We start from the raw sequence: 15,298 nt of genomic DNA on the forward strand, positions 1-15,298 counted from the left end.
TATGTCTGTCTTTATGCATGTCCCATACCATCTTGATTACTGTTGCTTTGTACTAAGTTTTAAAATCAGAAAGAGTGAGTCATCCAGCTTTGTACTATGTTTTCAAGATGTTTTTGGCTGTCTGGATCCCTTGCAAACTTCTATGAATTTTGGAATGAGCTTGTTAATTTCTACAAAGAAGTCAGCCGGGATTCTGATTGCCTAGGGATTGCACTAGGTTGGTTTGGAGACTAGTGCCACCTCAATAGTATTGAGTCTTCCAATCTACGAATGTGGGATATCTTTCCATTTATTTAATTCTTCCTTAATTTCTTTCAATAATATTTTGTAGTTTTCAGAGTGTAAATTTTGTACTCCTTTTGTTAAATTTATTTCTAAGTATTTTATTCTTTTTTATGCTATTGTTGATTGCTCGGGATTATCTGCTTAGATAATCATGTCATCTGTGAACAAAGAGTTTTATTTCTTCCAGCTCAGTCTGTGTATCTTTTATTTCCTTTTCTTGTCTTATTATATTAACTAGGACTTCCAGTGTGATGTTGTTAGGAATGGCGAGGGAAGACATCCTTGTATTGTTCCTGATCATAGGGGCAAAATGTCCAGTTTTTCGTCACTGAATATGATAGCAGTAGATTTTCTCTAGTTTCCCTCTATTCCAAATTTGCTGGGAGTTTTTTTGGTTTTTTTTTCATGAATAGGTGTTGGATTTCATTGAATGCTTTTTCTGCATCAATTGGTATGATCATATTATTTTTCTTCTTTAGCCTATGGATTTTCAAATGTTGAACAGACTTGCATTCTTGAAAGAAATCTCACTTGGTTATAGTGTATAATTCTTTTTATATAGTGTTGGATTAAATTTGCTAATATTTTGTTGGGGACTTTTGCGTGTATGTTCATGAGAGACATTGGTCTCTAGTTTTCCCTATAATATTTTTATCTAGTTTTTGGTACTAGGATCCATAGAATTGACTTAATAGAATTAGTTCTGAAGTATTCTCTCTGCTTCTATTTTCTGGAAGAGAATGTGGAGAATTAGAATCATTTCTCCTTAAATGTTTGGTAGAATTCACCAGTAAAACCATTTGGAACTAGTGCTTTCTTTTTTTTTGTAAAGTAATTAGCTATTGATTTCATTTCCTTAATAGATATAGGCCTATTCAGATGATCTGTTTCTCCTAGTGTAAGTTTTGGTAGTTTGCGTTTTTCAAGGAATTGGTCCATTTCATCCAAGTTACCAAATTTGTGGACATGAAGTTGTTCAAAGTATTCTTTCATTATTCTTTTAATGTCCATGGGATCAGTACTGATGATACCTCTTTCATTTCTGTTAGTGGTAATTTGTGTAGTCTTTCTTTTTTCCTGGTTTTCAGCTTCTAGCTGGCTAGAAGTTTATCAATTTTATTGATCTTTTCAAAGAACTAGGCTTTGTGTTGATTTTCTCTATTTTTTCCTGTTTTCAATTTCATCAATTTCTTCTCTAAGTTTTATTATTTCCTTTCTACCTAAGAAGAAAATTAAATTGCTTTTCTTTCTCTATTTTTCCAAGGTGGAAATTTAGATGATTGATTTTGGATCTTTCTTCTTTCTTAATATATGCATTTAGTGCTACAAATCTTCCTCTAAGCACTGCTTTTCACTGCCTTGCACAGCTTTTTATAACTTATACTTTCATTTTTATTTAGTTTAAAATGTTTTTAATTCCTCTTGATACTTCTTTGACTCATGTTATTTAGAAGTGTGTATAATCTCTAAATATCTGGAGATTTTCAAGCTATTTTTCTGTTACTGATTTATAGTTTAATTTTATACTTTGTATGATTTATATTCTCTTAAATTTGCTAAGGTGTGTTTTATGGCCCAGAGTCTATCTCTGTGAATATTCCATGTGAGTTTGGGAAAAATGTTTGTTCTGCTGTTGTTTGATAGAGCATGATATAAATGTTAATTAGATCAAGTTTATTGATAGTGACATTCAGGTTACCTATATCTTCACCTATTTGATTGATTAATTAATTACTGAGAGGGGAATTGAAGTCTCCAACTATAGTAGGGGATTTTTGTCTATTTCTCCCTGCAGTTCTATCAGTTTTTGCTTAGTGTATTTTGATGCACTATTGTTAGGTACATACATGCTAAGGATTGTTATCTCTCCCTGGAGAAGTGACTCCTTTATCATTATGCAATGCCCCTCTTTATTCCTAATAATATTTCTTGTTCTAAAGTCTGCTTTGCCTGAAATTAATATAGCTAACCCAACTTTCTTTTGATAAATGTTAGCATGGTAAATCTTTCTCTAACCTATTACTGTCAATTTACCTGTTTTTATATTTAAGTTGGGGTTCTTATAGAAAATATATAGTTGGGTCTTTTTAAAAAATACGCTCTGACAATCTTTATCTTTACTTGGCACATTTAGACTACTCCCATTTATTGATATAGCTGGATTAATATCTACCATGTTTGCAACTGTTTCCTATTTATTGCACTTGTTCTCTAGTTCTCCTCCCCACCCCCATCCCTGGCCATTTTTATGCCTTCTCTGGTTTTAATTAAGAATTTTATATAATTTAATTTACTTTCTTGCTTCAGGATATCAATTACACATCTTTTTAAAAAGACTTATTGGTTCTTCTAGAGTTCACTGTACACATTTACAGATAATCTGAGTCCACTTTCAAATAACACTATACTGTTTCACAGGCAGTGCAGGTATCTTATAACAGAGTATTTCCACTTCCTTCCACCTGTCCCTTATAATATTGCTGTTATTTATTTTGCATTCATATGCTATAACCACCTAATATATTGTTTCAATTATTACTTTGAGCAGTTATCTATTATATCCATTAAGAATAAGAAAAATAAAATATTTTGTTTTACTTACATTTGTTCTTTCTCTGACACTCTTCCTTCCTTTATGAATAGACAAGTTGTTGATATCCGGGCCTTATTAAGCCCAAGGGATAATCTCTGGCTGGTACTGGAAGAACATTAAGAAAGCCAGGTACTATGGAGACAGAGGAATGGGGAGCAAGGGCTAGAGGTGATGGAGCACAGCAGTCTGAGGTTATGGGCTCCAATGGGGCCAAGTTTGCTTTGTTGGGTGCTTCCCTCCTGGGATGTGGGTGAATTAAGGGTACTGACAACCCCCAGCGTCCTATTGGGCTGTTGAGCAGCCTTTGCTAAAAGTTCTTGCCAAGTTTGGGACAAACTCACGCTTATTTTGGGGCTAACGGAAGAGAAGAATTTTGCTCCCAACTCTATACTTATTCTGACTTTAATTTTTGTACATCGGACTTGGGCTACCTACCTGTTCATTACCTGGGAGACTTGTGACCCCAAACAATCTTCTTAAAAGCTGCATCAAAACTTCAAATGTCTTACTCCTGGATATGAAACCGGGGCGAGAAAGCTAGCAAGGAAAGGCAAAAAAACTCATTTCTTTTCCCAGGAGCATTGCAGGGATTTGACTCAGAGCCACTTAGGTGTTGCAGATGACATGAGGAAAAAACCCGGGTTGAGTTGTTCTGTGAAAGAAAAATCTCATCACAGTGTATCTTCTGATGAAGATTTAGATAGTGAAAAGCTGTCTACATTTGGAGGCTGAAAATAGGCAGGATAGAGAAAAACTCAATGTTCTTTTCAGGCAGTTTGTGGTTAAGGGTGAGAGACTGTATCAGCCCACAGGGAGAACTGTAGAAAAATGAGAAAGTCATCAAGAGGAACCCTGTGACTTGCAGGGCTGGGGAGCCTGGAGCCTGAGTTCCAGTGCTGGCTCTGCAGCCAGATCTTCCTGTGGCCTGATGAGTCTTTTCTGGCCTTGGTTTCCTCACCTGTACAATGAAGAATTTGTGTTAGATGCTCTTTCAGGAGACCTTCAATTCTCAAATCCCCTAATGCTATGGATTGACACATTTTGACGTGAGGTGAGGTTTTCCTTTTTCTGTTGCACCAGTGGTTTGAACAGACTCATGGGGCTAGACTGAAGAGCAAGTTGAGCGTAAGCATTTGTCTCCTTTGCTGACCGACAGCATCCAATTAAATTGTGAGGAGAAGTGGTTTTGTTTGGCAAGGCATTCGTTCGCACACCAGGAATTGAGGAAGCTTGATTTGCTTCCAGCTCTATTCCAGAACTAATCTCAGCAGACATCAGGACATTTTAAGAGGAGGGAGAAGGGAGGAGTTTTGAGAAAAAGTTATGAATGGAGGAAGAAAGCACAATGAGGGGCTGGGGCTGTGGGACTCTGTCTGTCTGATTCCCAAGCACCCTTAGGACTAAACTCTGTATCCAGTTGATGTCTTTCTTCATCTCCCCCCTTGGAAGAACGTATAGGGGCCAACTGCTTGGGTACAAATTTGTGCCCTACTATCTATTAGAAGGGTGAACTTGGGCAAATGTCTTAACTGCTCCAAGCCTCAGTTTCTTCATCGGTAGATGCCAGTTATGACAGTGGTATCTTATGGGGTTGTCATGAGGTCAGAGGAGGCAAAGCATGTGATGCCCTTGGCGTTGGGTCTGTTCAATGCTGGTCATTATCACCTGAGGGTGCAGACATCCCCACAGATCTCTCAGACCCTATAGCAGCTGAGGCTTCCTGACCTCGAGCCCCACTGTTCAGAGACTGGGCCCCCAACAGCGACCCGGAGAGCTAAGCATATGCTGATGACAGGGACACAAAATTGGACGTATTTAAGGAAAAGAGAAAGCACAGACTATCTTCCACCATCTTTGGAGTACATACCTGTTGCAGTCATACTACTATCCTAGTCTAGTAGTCAGTTCTGCTGTGATAACAAACAATCCCTAAATCATAGGGCTTTCAACATTGAATGTTTATTCTTTTTGTCATGTTGCATAAAAGTGGCTATGGGTTGGCTGTAGCAGCTCTATTCCATGCGTCCTCTAGCTTGGAGAAGCAGCTCCTGCCTTGGACACACTGGTTTTGTAGCCGATGAAAAAAGAGTTAGAGGGCTGCAGAAATCTGTGAGGCATTTCTTCTCTATCATGTCCTCACACACTCCACTGGCCCAAACTAGTCATGTGGTCTAGCTTGACAATGGGATGAGGATTATAATCTGCAGGAAGGTAGATGCTGTTAATCAATGACCATTGGAGGGAACGCATACTCTTCTACTGGGGAAGACGATGAATATTAGGGGGACAATTATATACTCTACCACACCCAGCATGTTTTCCTCTCTTTCTTGTAGACAAGGGAAAAAACAGAGAATACTGGGAATTTCAGATAGGCTTTAAATGGTGGAGTGGGCTGTTTGTTAGATATAACCCTTACATTTAATGCAGTACCTACTGATTACTAAGTGTTTGTTGAGTAAAATAATGACACAATACAGAAGTAGCAGAGAGAACCACTAGTAGCTGTTTTATGTGTGTTGTTTCAAATATTTTGAAACACAGAAGCTGCAGTGAATTTCAATGATAAAACAAGGTACATTGGGGGAGCAGCTCTCAAGATTACCTTTTGACCTTCTTTTCTAAGCAAGGAAAATTCCTTGAAACACAGAAATGGCAGTTCATTTAGAATTAATGAAAATAAGATATTTATAGCAATGTTTAGAGGGGTTTGGAACCCTTCCCTGAATAAGCCTTTTGTCTTAGAAGACATTAAAGGCACTTTTTGAAGACAAAATGGCATGGCACAGCTAAAACGTCTCAGTCCATGTAAATATCAGACATGAGTTGTAAACAGCCCTGCTCTCTTTGGCATGCAACCATGCTCCATATGCAGTACCCCACGCTACGCCATAAACATTCGCTTCAGATCACCAGGGAGGAGGTTTGCTATTGGTTTGTGATGAGGTTGGACTCTGTTTCACAAAACACAATGTTTTAATCATGACAGAGACTCAGTTGTAGAAGAATAGATGAGAGAAAGCCTTTTAGATGAAGGTTCTCCTTGCTTCAGCCTCCTGTAGGACAAATCCTTGAAGCTGAGACCTCAGAAACAGTGAAACATCCTTTGGTTACGTTCAGGTTATTACTCATAATTACCTACTAAGGCTGTTTATGAAGGGTGTTGAGTTTTGGATTTTAAGAAAGTGTGTCAACACTTCTTTTTTTAAATGATGGAAATGTGTATATAAATTTATGTCCCGAAGTTTTGAACTTTAAGCCAAAAAATCCATTCCTCCAAATCAAAAAGTAGTACTTTGGGCCATATTAACTTGATGCTGGTGTTAGGGATCCTGCTCAGAATTTTCTACCCTTTAATCATCTTCAGAAAATTTGGAAACCAAGTACTAAACCTAGAGCTAAGTTACTCGATTTTCTTCCTGATTTTGTTTTTCTCTCTTTTTTAAAAAGGGGAGAAAAAAATTTTTTTTGTAACAAACTAAGCCCAGCAACCCTTTGTCCTACCCTCTTCCTGAAACCATTTTAACTCTTTTTTCCTTTCTTCTGATACTTGTCTCCATCTACGTGTAATACTTGTACTGCTCTTCTCAGCTTTTTCATTCACAGGTATCGTCTGACTTCCTTCCGTGGAAATGAGTGCTCAGCTTTCTTATGTCCACCATTCCCCCTCCCTATTGATAATTGTATCATGTGTTTTGCTTAAACAGTTCTTCTGTGTTTACATTTTTAGGAGAGTTACTAGTGACCTCTTCTTGGTTGTGCTAGTCTCTGTACCTATGCGTATTTCTTCCTCGAACTCCTTTCAATAATCACCCAACACAACATGAATCTATCTGTTTCCTAAGTTCCTGGAGGCCTCCCTTTTGGACCCCACCTTTTGTTCTGGTCCTGGCCCGCTAACTTCCAAGCTGGTTGTAAAAGCTCTTGTTTTACACCAACTACCTGGAAATGCCCCTTTCCTGCCTTTTCTGTTAGATCCCTGTCTCCCAGAGCCCTGTTTCCCTCTTCCTGGTTTTCTTTCTCATTTTGGTGGAGCACATCCTTTAGTAGACTCCTGAGAAAAGGTACTGGAAAATAATTTTCTGAAATCTCACATAATGTTGTCTTTGCTCTTACCTTTGATTAGTTGGGTGTGGCATTTTAGGATGGAAATATTTATTTTTTTCCAGACTTTTTTTTTTTAATTTTTAAAATTTAAATTAATTAATTAATTATGGCTGAGTTGGGTCTTTTTTGCTGCTCATGGGCTTTCTCTAGTTGCAGCGAGCAGGGGCTACTCTTTGTTGTGGTGCATGGGCTTCTCATCACGGTGGCTTCTCTTGTTGCAGAGCATGGGCTCTAGGTACACAGGCTTCAGTAGTTGTGGCATGTGGGCTCAGTAGTTGTGGCTCGTGGGCTCTAGAGCTCAGGCTCAGTAGTTGTGGTGCATGGGCTTAGTTGATCTGTGGCATGTGGGATCTTCCCAGACCAGGGCTCGAACCTGTGTTCCCTGAATTGGCAGGCAGAGTCTTAGCCACTGCGCCACCAGGGAAGTCCTTTTCCAGACCTTTGAAGGCATTTCTCCATTGTCTCCTTGTTTCTGGTATTAGTTTTGAGAATGTCTGATAGGTCTGATTCCTAATCCTTTGTGTAAACCCCCAATCTTTTTGCCTTTTTGACTTTCTATAAGTTTTCAGGATCTTCTCTTGATTGTCAGTGTTTTGTGAAATGTGGCAAGAATGTGCCTTGGCAAGGATCTTTCTTCATTCATTGTTTCATTCATTGTCCAGAAACTCAGACCCTCCAATTCTGGGATTTTTTTTCATATTATTTATTTGATAATTTCCTCCCTGTTGTTTTCTGTTCTTTCATTCTGTACTTCTATTTCTTAGATTTTGGGCCTCCTGGATGGGCCTGTAATTTTCTTGTCTTTCCTGTTTTATTTTCTCTCTCTTTGATTTTTGTCATACTGGCTGAGGGATTCCCTCTTGTTAATTGTCCAGAAACTTCTATGGAATTTTTTAGTTTTGCCATGATATTATTTTGCATATTACCACAATCAAGCTAATTAACACATCCATCACCTCACACAGTTACCATTTTTTTTGTGTATGTACTGAGAACACTTAAGATCTGTTCTCTCAACAAATTTCAAGTGTCCAATACGGTTTTATTAACTATTATCACCATGCTGTTCTGATCCTCAGAACTTATTCGACTTATAAATGAATTTGTACCAATATCTCTCCAACATCTCCCCATTTCTCCCAACACCCAGTCTCTGGAAATCACCATTCTACTCTCTGCTTCTGAGTCAACTTTTTTAGAATCCACATATAAGTGAATTTTGCTAAGGTATTTTTAGCTACTAAACGCTTTCTTAGCCAGTAAATATTAAATATTCTCATTTAAAAAGTAGCATTCTTTTCTTGTTTCATGGATGCAATATCTTTCCTTGGATTTCTATGAATGCTCACCATTACTCTGTAGAAAACTTTTCTCTGCTCCCTGCATTGTCTTTGTTTCCTATAAGTTTAATTAATTTATCTGTGTTCAGGTAAGGGGCTTGTTGAATAATGTGTTCCACAGTGGTGTGAAGACCTGCCTATCTTCTCAGATTTTTTTCTTGGTCCAGTGAATTTCGTTATGGAGGAACTTTCTGGTTTTCTGTTGGGAGGGTGTAATGGGTTGAACTGTGTTTCCCAAAAAAGGGATGTCCAAGTCCTAACCCCCACTGCTTCACAATGTGACCTTATTTGGAAACAGGGTTGTTGCAGATGTCATTAGTTAAGATGAGATCACAGTGGAGAAGGGGGACTCATCCAATATGACTGGCGTCCTTATAAGAAGACAGAAGCACACAGGGAGAAGCCGTGTGATGGCAGAGAGAGAGATTGGATAGAGAAATGCCTGGGCACCAGCAGCTGGAGGAACAAAGGGGGGATCCTCTCCTAGGGGCTTTGGAGGGACCGTGGCCCTGCTGACAACTGAATTTTGCACTTCCAGCCTCTAGAACTGAGAGGGAATAAATCTCTATTGTTTTAACTTTACTTACCACATCCCCTCATGCTAGTTCAGGGTCTCGCCCTTGCCCTATTCTGTGCCCGGTGTCCCTGGACCTGGAGTTCGTTGCTCTTGGAATTAAACTTCCGGTTCCTCTTGGGGTGAGGAAGGCGTGAGTCTCATGTGGCAGGGATCTGGGGCTGTGTCCTCCTCACTCAGACTCCCAAGTAGCCTCAACTCACTCTTGAAAAGTAACTGGAACCTCCTGTTCCTGAAGGACCTGCCTCCGCACACCAATGTCCCGTTCTCAAGTCCCGCAGCCAGAGGTCACATCTTCTAGGAATCTCTGAACCTTCCCAGACGGAGACGAGGGCGCCCTCTCCTGGCCTCCCCAAGCATTTTCTCTGGGCTCCCTTTAGGTCTCACCTGGACCATAAGATCCCGGAGGGAAGCCTTCCTGTCGGACGCATCCCAGCTCACCTCCGCCTCCCAACAAAGCGCTTTTCTACACAAAGGCCCCTCAGCACATGTCTGCTGAATAAATGAAGGAATGGAGATGACCTGAAGCTAAAGTGAGGAGACATTTGACTTTATGACTAAGGCTAGGATTGTTAAAGAAAGAACCGGTGCACCCATTCTTTATGAGTGGGAGTTTATATCTCAAAGCCGGAGAAATGGGTCAAAATTGGTGTCGTCTGATAATTGTAAGACCAAGCATCTCCTTGCTAGAATTTTTGAGTTCCAATCAACTGCAAAAACTTCCTTGGCCACTCTCACATTTGGGTTTGCCATCCTTAAAATGAATCAGCTGAGCATGGTTTACAGCTTGCGAAGTTCTAGGAAGAATGCTATAATTTTAACTGGGCAATTTTACACAGATTTTCCTAGACCCAGCTCACTGCTGGCAGATTACGTCTACTCAGTGCATCTTCTTATTCCCCCAAACGGAGCGGGTTAACATGTTCCCCCAAAGTTACTTATTCAAGGTAAATATAACATTCCTCTTGTCAGGCAATTCTTTGCAAGAACGTGTATTGTTACGAGGTGTTTCCCGTGCACTTAAATTTGAAAATTCTCTTTAGGATGCAAAGCCCTCCCCCGTGTCTTGCTGGGTGGAGGTTTTTGAGAATCCACTGAATCTCTAGTTTCCCTGGCAGGCTTTTGAGTCCATGTGACACTCAGTGACAACACTTTCTGTCTGTTTGATTAGAAAAATGGCTTTAAGAAAAATTAAAGAATTAATGGAAAAGAATCTGAAAAAGAATATTTATATACTCAGATATATATCTGAATCACTTTGCTGTAAACCTGAAACTAACAGAACATTGTAATTACATCGGCTATACTTTAATTTTAAAAAAAAAAGAAAAATCAAGGAAAATAAAGATGAGGTACATTTTTATTGCAGCAGACGTAATCATAGAATTGCCATGGTCATTATTGCAACGGACTGACTGATCTGCTAGCCTAGGACTTAAATTAGAAGGTTGCCCTGTGAACAATTTTTATTAGTGCATCAGGCAAGACTCTTTTGGTTGCAAGTCTTGAGATCCTAACTCGAGTTAGGGTAAAAATGAATACGTTTTGGCTCACATAATCAAAGGGAGAGTTGGGATGGGTAGGATGAGACCAAACAAGGGGGTAGGCTCAGTCTTGGGGCATCTGGAGCCAGGAAGCTGGTGGCGCTCATTCTCCTTCTCTCCTCTCTGCTTCCTTCCCTCTGGCCGCCTTCCTCCCCATGGCAGGAAATGTGGCAGCTCCTGGGATCCTGAGATGGGCCGGCTGTAGGAGCGAGCTGGAAACCCCAGGGAAGGGCTGTTTGGACCGCTTGTGTCACATGCGCATCCCTGCGTCAACCAGTGGAGGTGGCGCTGGCAGGTTCTGCAGGAAGAGGGCGGCTCCCTGTTGAAGCACGTGATGAAAGCAGGGAAAGGACCTTTCGCACAATAAGGGAAGCGCCGGTCTAGACAAATGACATAACAGGTGTCCCTCCACGACCCGCAGATATTTTCCTTTGTAGCCTGCTATACTTTATTTTTTATTTTTAAAAAATTTTTATTGGAGTATAGTTGACTTACAATGTTGTGTTAGTTTCAAGTGTACAGCAAAGTGAATCAGTTATACATATATCCACTCTTTTTTAGATTCTTTTTCCATATAGGCCATTACAGAGTATTGAGTTCCCTGTGCTATACAGTAGGTCCTTATTAGTTATCTATTTTATATATAGTAGTGTGTGTATGTCAGTCCCAATCTCCCAGTTTATCCCCCCCACCCCCCTCCCCCTTATTACCTGGTAACCATAAGTTTGTTTTCTACGTCTGTGACTCTACTTCTGTTTTGTAGGTAAGTTCCTTTGTACCATTTTTAGATTTCCACATATAAGCGATATCATATGGTATTTGTCTTTCTGTGTCTGACTTACTTCACTCAGTATGACAATCTCTGGGTCCATCCATGTTGCTGCAAATGGCATTATTTTGTTCTTTTTTTATGGCTGAGTAAGTATATATGTACCACATCTTCTTTAGGTAGCCTGCTATATTTTAGTAATTGGAGGTGAGGTGTCATTTAGCTTTAGACTCAAAAATTGCCGCAACAGCATTATTTGAACAGTAGACCAGAGTGGTGGGAGGACTGTGTCAATGCACACGTATCAAGTACACGGAGAGCAGGGCGAAGGGCAGTGAGCCCACCATGTTTTCCGTCCTTGTCCCTGAGACTGGGGTTGGGTGGGGCTGAATCTGGAGGTGGAGAGTCCGAGTTTGCAGCCTGGGGCCAGGGAGGAAGTAGAGGCTGGAAATCAGGCCGAGGCAAATGTGCTGTTGCGGCCCCAACTCCCCAGGGGCCGATGCTGGATCGTCCTGGACACCTTGGCGCACAGCTGCCCTTGGTCTACAGATGAGGAAGCTGAGCCACCCTGCCCAAGACCTGCAGTTCATTAGTGGCAGAGAAGGACTAGGGCCTCATTCCTAGCTGGGTGGCCCACTTCCCACGGTGCTGCTTATGGAGGCTGAAAACCTGCATGGGGATGGAATGAGGAATCCCAGCTGCCCTCCAGCTGCAGGGTCAGTGGAAACCTCAAATCCTCCCCATTGGTCGGACTCACAATCCTTCTTCTCTTGAAATAGTAATGGCTCTGTGAAAATTAATGTGCGGTTGGTGACAATGTGCTTTTCCTTTTAGTTTAGGATTCTTGCGATTTTTTAAGATCGGGACATAATTATGCAGAATTGGGATGCTTCTTTTCCCACAATGCTGTAGCTGCCGCGTCTGCTTGTTATTTGCCAAAGCTACGGTTGCCTGTTGGGAAGAGCTTTTTGGTCCCGAGCAGCATCCTGGGGGCTGAGGACTCAGGGATGCTGGCTGTGACCCAGAACAGGCCTTTCCAGTGTGGAAGCCATCGAGGCACCTCCCGACTTGTCAAGGGACCGTGAGCTCAGAGGGCCAGGCCCCCGGATCACATATCTCTGAACTGGAGACCAAAGTCACAATGGCAGGCTTCCGGCTCCCGTCAACTGTGTTAGGGCTACCAGTGTCTATTATGGGATGCTGGTTGTTATGAGAATGGGGGTTGGGGGTGGCAGTAGGGAACTGATCTGAGGGGAGTTATTAAAGATGTAAAGTGGAAAAGGGCTCAGCTCACATGCACTTAGAGAAGCTCACTCCTGTGAGCTGGGTGTGAATCATTCAACCCCTTCCTCCCAAGGCATCTGCCAGGGAAATTTCTTAAGATTCTCATGAGCTCCCCGGGGGTCTTTCTCAATGGAGATACCAGTTACAATTTCAGGGTCATGCGAGTTGCGTTATGTACATTCTCCTCTCCATCAGCATGGACTTACTATGTTGAATTAAAAGAGAGAGATGGCACTTGAGGAGAAATCATTTCACATTTCTTCTAAAAATGTACTAAAATTCCATTTAAGTGTAGACTTCCACATGTACGATAGTATAGCTGAGACATGACAATTCATTGTAAGAGTCTGTGTCCGTGCGGGCTGACACCGTGTGTTAGTGTGGTGAAGTCTGCAGATGGCAGAGAGAATTTATCAGCAGTAGTGCCAAGACAGAAGTACAAGAAGAACAATAAAGGCCATCTTCTGTTTTTTGTTTCCTACTTTTTTTTTTTTGGCCACGCCATGCGGCATGCGGGATCTTAGTTCCCTGACCAGGGATCAAACCCGCACCCCGTGTAATGGAAGCATGGTGTCTTAACCACTGGACCGCCAGCGAAGTCCCTAAAAGCTGTCTTCTAGGGAAGAGACTCAAAGGCAGAGAGGCCACCAGTTACAGAATAATCTATGTATGACTGAGCCAGAGACTAATTAAATACAATATTACATCTACAATCTCATTTGGGCATAGTGCTATTTTCGTTTTGTTCTGTCATATAAGATATATAAGCACAGGCTGTTGGAACTGAAAGAAGCTTTAGAGCTGATGTAATACATCTGTTCCAGTCGGGGTTCCAGGCAGGAAACAGAAACCGCTTTTGCTACTGTGAGCAGAAAGGGATTCTTCGCCAGGAATTATCAGGAAGGGCCAGGGGAGTGGGTTTGAGGCGGGGCCTCCAGTAGTAATTCCCAGGGCATCCCAGCTTGATCCTCTGGCCTGTTCTGGGAGGGAGGAAAGCAGGGGGCTGCACTGCAGAGCCTGAGTTTCGGATCACAGCCGGCAATCCAGGGGTAAGGGAAGGAAGACGGGGGAGGGTCACTCCCCAGCCACCACCTGGATGCTGGGCTGAGGGGTCTGACTGCCGCTACTGCCTTCACAAATTCCCTTCAACTCACCCTCAGCACCTGGGAAGCTGGCGTCTCCCTTAGACCTACCACACACATCCCAGCCTCTCCAGAAGAGGCAGCTTCCAGCAGGAAAGAGCAGTCCTCCAAAAAGGGTGCTGTGTTCCAGCCTTGGAAGGGGTCTGGGAGGGGCTCCCTTAGGAACCCCCGCACTATACTTGCCAGGAGGGAAAAGACCAGCCAAAGTAGTAGAGAAATCGCCATGCCTCTCCCCACCTTCCTATATATCACAGCAGTGCATAGGGAAGCCCTAAGTACAGCGGAGCCTGGGAAACGGGGTTTGTAACTTTCTAACTTGTGCAGAAGGAAATGGGAAGAGGTACCCAGGCTCAACACAGCATTTAAGAAGAAACTGGACTGAGAGATTCTGTAAGGTCCCTTGGGTGGCCAGGCCCAGACCCAGGACCCTTGATGTTGAGGTCAGTTCTCACCTTTGAGATGGTTTCCTCTTGGGACCAGATGGCAGGAGGAACTGGTCGTTTCACCGAGAATCCCAAATCCCGGTGATTGAGAAAATCATAGGAGCCATAATGCTTTCTCTGGTGAGTTCAAGGGAGGATGTGGGAGGTTTTCCACCAACGTCTGCCAGCTTCCAGAAGTTTCTGAGGCCACAGACAGTGTTGGCGAGGGTCTAGATTTTCAATGATTAGTTACAGTTAAATATTACAGAGAACCATTCCTGCTTGAGCACGGGTTTATATTTCTTTAAGTCTTGTTCTAAACGATGCATCACCCTTGCCATTGAAATAGTAGAAATTCCTAATAGCAAGGAATGTGTATTCCTAGCTATCTTGAAAAGCAATAGTTGTATTGGTATTTGGGAAAAGGAACCACTGAATGGAAGTACATAGGCCACACTTGTTCCATTAACCTCTCTGAGCGGAGCTGCTTGGGACAGAAAGTTGTAATCAAACGTTGCCTTCATTTGCAGCAGGCGATGTGCCTTGGAGAAATGGTTCACTTGCAGATGCCAACCGATGAAGTGGCAGCACATGTCCCAGCTCCTCGGGTCCGAGTCCACGCCTGCCACGTGGAGCGGGGACTCTGGTGGGAGATGGGCTGCCCTGCATGAGAACATTGTCTTCCCACACGTCACACGGGCAATGTGGCTCCTACTCAGAGCCTCTGCTCATTTCTTCTTCCTCTACAGGTGATGGACAGGAAAACCCTCAATCCACATCTCCATCCCCATTCTGGCATTCTTTAAGCTGAACCCCCAGGGTGTAGAGAGGGGTTGAGTCTTCCTGTGGATGAGTAAGGGAGCCCTGGAGCTGCAGGAGGGGAGCAGGCACTGTCTCTCCTGTACCATCTCCCCATCCTCCCTACACCGGAAGGACATCGTCTGTGCAAAGGAGTTAATGATACAAACTTGGCTTTGGAAGGATCTCCAAGTCAAAAGTATCCTTCAGATGTCTCTCTCTCTCTTTTTTAAAATTTTTATTGGAGTCTAGCTGATTTACAATGTTGTGTTAGTTTCTGTTGCACACCAAAGTGGATCAGTTATACATATACATATATACACTCTTTTTTAGATTCTTTTCCCATATAGATCATTATAGAGTATCGGGAAGAGTTCCCTGTGCTATACAGTAGCTCCTTGTTATTCATCTATTTTATATATAGTAATGTGTGTAGGTCA

This window comes from Delphinapterus leucas, chromosome 8 (assembly GCF_059928025.1).
Source record: "Delphinapterus leucas isolate spDelLeu-1000000601 "Yukka" chromosome 8, BTC_Dleu_Yukka2, whole genome shotgun sequence".
NCBI lineage: Eukaryota > Metazoa > Chordata > Mammalia > Artiodactyla > Monodontidae > Delphinapterus > Delphinapterus leucas.